A 5,327-nucleotide genomic window follows, 5' to 3' on the forward strand; every position below is an offset into this window, starting at 1 on the left:
ATTTGGAAGTGTTCAGTTCAGGGCATCAAGCAGACACCTTGTTGAGTGGACACCATAGCCCCAGCTCCAGAAGGCTTTTCATCTTGTAAAATCAAAACTGTGTGTCCGTGAACTGACTCCCCCCGCCCCCCTGCTCCTCCTCCAGCTGTCCCCGGCCCTCCCTCTGTACCTCTGAAATGGACTCCTCTCAGTGACTCACTTGACTGGGAGCACCCGGCACTCGCCCTTTGGCGTCTGGCTTCTCTCACTGAGCACGACATCCTCCAGGTTCCCCCAGGTGGCAGCACCTGTCGGTGTGCCATTCCTTCTTAAGGCTGAATAATTTTTCATGTCACTCCATTTGAAAGGAGGGGTTGCTGCGGCACATAGCTGGGAGGCGGCAGAACTCATACCAGGCTGGTCTGACTCCAGCACCCACCCCAACCACTCTGCCACCAGCCCCTCCCACAGGGCTACACAGACCCCCAGGGCCACCCTCTCCCTGCCCCTGCCCCCAACTCTCCACACCGAGGGATTCTCCAGCTTTGGGTCACGTGCAGCCCTTGAGGCATATGGGAACCTCTGTGGCAGTGAATGGACTTGGAGGCCAGGCAGCCCTCTGGTCAGCCTCTGCTCAAAAAAACTGCTCCCATGACCAGGGCCAGGCATAGAGTTGTGCAGTTTACAACCTGCACAGCTGTACACAGGGCACTGCCAATCATCCCAATGGCCCTCGAAGTTCTGAAATCCAAGCGGTCCCTAGATTCTGTTTCCAGAAAGGGGAGGAAGAAACAGAGTTTAGAGGCAGCCCTGGGACAAATGAGATGTCTTCCAAGAAGCAGATTAGCCAATGAGTGGCTGCCAGAGGCTGAAGGAGAGAAGGGAGGAGTGACAGCCTAATGGGTACGGAGCTTCCTTTTGGGGTGATGAAAATGTTCTGGGACTAGATAGAGGTGGCGGTTGCACAACCCTGTGAATGTACTAAATGCCTCTGAGTTGTGCGCTAAGAAATGGTCAAAATGGTAACTTTTGGGTTATGGGTATTTTGCCACAGTAAAAAAAAGCAGGGGACCGCACCCTGCTTATCTCATTCTCTCCAGCCTCAGGGCCAAAAGTCTGGGCCCTGGATCCTCCCTCTCCCAGCCCCTCCCTACTTCACGTGTCCTCAGTGTCACACAGAGCCAATCAGCCCAGAATGGTTCCCTGTAAGATGCCTTCCAGGGACGTCTGCCTTCGGATTGAACCCAGTGTTTTGCTTAAATAAATGAATTACTAGTGGTTAAATTTTCTGAGGCAGTGGCCCATCTGCTGGGAAGATATTGAGACATGGGGTGGTTTCTGGGCTCCCCCCAAACCCACCTCCCCTCACAGGGTCACTCTGGCAGGGTCATTCCCGTAAGGCTGGTGGGCAGCAGCAGTTAGAGGCTGAAGGGCCTGCCCTGGGACACTCATGCCGCAGCACCCCCAGGGGACCAGCCTATCCTTCTGGCACCTTCTCATACTGGGGCCAGGATGCCTGGGTAGCGTGCCACTCCGGCTGGGAATCACATCTTCCTGGCACATCAGTTGCAGCCCTGGGGGAAGAAAGCATCGGGAACCAGAGTCCTGGGTTAGGGTTCCTGACTAGCTGTGTGACCTCAAGCAAGTCACTCAATCTCTCTGTGTCTTAGTTTCCTTAACTGTCAAATGAGGATTAAAATAGTTTTGACCTTATAAAATTCTTATTAAAATTTTATTTATTTATTTTTGAGTTGGAGTCTCACTGTTGCCCAGGCTGGAGTGCAGTGGCATGCTCAGGACAACTCCAGCCTCGACCTGCTGGGCTCCAGCGACTCTTCCACCTCAGCATTCCAAGCAGTGGGAACTACAGGCGCGTGCCACCACGCCGACCTCATTTTTGTATTTATTGTAGAGACAAGGTCTGGTCTCAAACCCTGGGCTCAGGTAATCCTCTTGCCTCAGTCTCCCAAAGTGCTGGGATTACAGGCGTGAGCCACCGCGCCAGGTCCATAAGATTCTTTTTTTTTTTTCAGTATTTTTTATTATGGTTTTGTGGGGTACAGTTAAGGGTTAGGTGTACAATTACGTTTCATTCAAGCACCCTGTTGATAAGAGGTGTTTTCCCAGCCCCCGACAGATATTTGCTACTGTTAATCCCATCCCCCCCCATAGTTTCCCAGTACCGTCAGTCATTTTCTTATAGTATTACATTGGATGTTCAAGGTCCATTATATGAGTGAGAACATGTGATATTTTGATCTTTGTTTCTGTGAGAGGTCACTCAGTATTATAGACTCTAGTTCCATCCAGGTTGCTGTGAAATTCATGATTTTGTTCTTTTTCATGGCTGCGTAGTATTCCATCGTGTATATGTACCACTTTTTTTTTAATCCAGTCCTCTTTTGATGGGCAGCATGGTTGTTTCCAGGTTCTTGCTATTGTGAAAAACGCTGCGATAAACATACTTGTGCAGGTATCTTTTTTATAGAGTGATTTGTGTTAAGATTCTTAATTAGTACCTGTAAACACCCTTGTAATCCTAGCACTTTGGCAGGATAAGGCAGGAGAATTGCTTAAGCCCAGGAGTTTTAGACAAGCCTGGACAACATAGTGAGACCTCATTTCTACTACTACTACTACTAATAATAATAAAATTAGCTGGATGTGGTGGTGCACACCTGTAGTTCCAGCTACTTGGGAGGCTGAGGCTGAGACCAAGAGGTTGAGGCAGCAGTGAGCCAAGATCATAGTACTGCACTCCAGTCTGGGTGACAGAGTGAGGCACCTGACTCAAAAAAACCCAAAAAGTCTTTAAATTGAGATGAAATCACATAACACAAAATTAATAATTTTAATGTGTGTGATTCAGTGGTATTTAGTACATTTGTAGTGTTGTGCAACCCCCACCTCTATCCAGTTCCAAGACATTTTCATCACTATAGGGGTTGTTCTGAGGATTAAGCGTGTTAGTGTTTGTAAAACCTTGGAAGAGTGCCAGGTACAGTGAGTGCCAGCCAGGTGGGAGTAATTAGTAGAGCCACGTTCATAATAGGTATCCGTGGAGGGTGGTGGTGGTGTTAGTCCCCTCCCTTGGGGTAGAGGAGGAGGGAGTGAGGTTCTCACTCCCCTCTGGGCCCGCGTTTCCACTTTGAGCTCTTGGTACTCATTGGGCTGTCACACCTCTTTCCCCCCACTCAGAGCCATGTCCTCCCTCAAGGCTGGGGACAGGGGAGGCACTGACTTAATGCCTTTCATGCTGGTGACAGTGTTAATGCTCGCTTTGGGCCATGCTGATGCCAGGGCAGATCTGGCCATTTCCTGGAGCCTGGGTTAGGCGGGCATCCCTGGGCCCCATGTCTCCCAGCAACCCACCTTTGTGGTTATTCCAGGAACCATGGACTGTCATTTGCTGCCACCTTGTGGCAGGCAGGGATGGGAACTTTGTGTCCCATTTCCATTCTTGGTAACCAAGAGCTCACCGGGCACCTATTTGCCTGCCAGATGCCCAGTAAGTTCCTTGAGGACATGCGGTCAAATGAAAAAGGCAGCTCCCTGCTCTTGGGAGAGCTCACAGTCTCCAGAAACCCACAAATAAAGTGTGTGAACAATGATTAGAATGCGATACAGGCTAGGATGGAAACAGGAGGTGATTATTATTGAGTGCAGTGAGATATTTGATGCATATCAGAGGGTTGTCCGTCTCCCTGGCCACCCACTCCCCGTGTGGTCAGGAGCTTTTGTCTGTTTCCCCCATGTAAAGGGGTGAATTCACCCAGCGCCGGCTCAGCAAATGTTCAACGAATGATACACGGATAACAGCGCTGTCCAGAGACTCCTACAGGCCAAATAGACACGCGGCGGGAAGGGGGGACTTTTGAGAGGGAGGTTCGTCCCCGAGGCACCTGGGAGGGATGAAAGAGTTAGGGTATTCCATATGGCCCTGCAATCCCCCTACTGGGAATATACCCTGAAGAACACAAATCACTCTATAAAAAAGATACCTGCACACGTATGTTTATCGCAGCATTGTTCACAATAGCAAGAACCTGGAAACAACCATGCTGCCCATCAAAAGAGGACTGGATTAAAAAAAACGTGGTACATATACACGATGGAATACTACGCAGCCATAAAAAAGAACAAAATCATGAATTTCGCAGCAACCTGGATGGAACTAGAGTCTATAATACTGAGTGACCTCTCACAGAAACAAAGATCCAAGTATCACATGTTCTCACTCATATAATGGACCTTGAACATCCAATGCAATACTATGAGTAAATGACTGATGGTACTGGGAAACTATGGGGGGGAGGGGATGGGATGAACAGTAGCAAATATCTGTCGGGGGATGGGAAAACACCTCTTATCAACAGGGTGCCTGAATGAAACGTCATTGCACACCTAACCCTTAACTGTACCCCACAAAACCATAATAAAAAAATACTGATTAATGAAAAATAAAATAAAATAAAATGCTTTCGCTTAAAAAAAAAAAAAAAAGAGTTAGGGTGTGAGCTAAAATGAGGGTGATGGGCAAAATATCCCTTCCCTGCCCCGGAAGGTCCCAGCCCTCCCTGTCTCGAATTGTTCTCTCACTCCGCAGGGTTCCTGAACTCTTTTCTTGCTCATGTTTCTCTCCCTGGCATGCTCCACCATCTCACATGTTATATATTTGCCTTAATATTTAATGTCTGTCTCTCCCGCCGGAATGTAAACTCCACGAGGGCCAGGATTTCCGTGTGTGGCGTTCACTGGTGGCTCTCAAGCACACTGACGCGGAGGCCCGCTGCAAACGTGGACCCAGCCAAAGAGCCAGGCATGGGCGGGGCTTGAGGAGGGGCTCTGGGGCGCGGCCAGGTGGAGGAGCCGGATTCAAGTCCCAGTGCAGCGGGTTGAGGGCGAGGTTAACCCGAGCTGGGAGAGATGCAAACTGCTCCAATGTACACATGTGAACCGTACTGGGGGGCAGAGCTGGTCTGGACTCGGGGCCCACTCGGAGAGAGGCTAGAGAGGGGCGGGGTCTTCCTGCGACCGGGCTATTCCCGAGGCTGGGCGCCGAAGGGCGGAACCAAGATGAGGGGGCGGGTTTACCGGAAGCGGGACCAATCTGGAAGAAGGGCCGTGCTGAGGGCGCGGCCAAGCCACGGACTTATAGGATAAGGGGCGGGGCTATAACCAGGGCGGGGCCATCCCTGGGCGGGGCCAGTCAGGGGTGGGGTAAATCCGGGCGGGGCCGAGGCAAGCTGCGCGGGCGGGGCGAGGCCGGGCTCTCCGCTGTCCCGGGTCCTGGAGCGCTCCGGCCCTGCAGGTCTCGTTCCCGCCCTGCAGTCCCTCCCCAGCTGGCC

Source organism: Carlito syrichta, unplaced genomic scaffold (assembly GCF_000164805.1).
Source record: "Carlito syrichta isolate Samal-C Ts95f unplaced genomic scaffold, Tarsius_syrichta-2.0.1 Scaffold303189, whole genome shotgun sequence".
NCBI classification, from domain to species: Eukaryota; Metazoa; Chordata; class Mammalia; order Primates; family Tarsiidae; genus Carlito; species Carlito syrichta.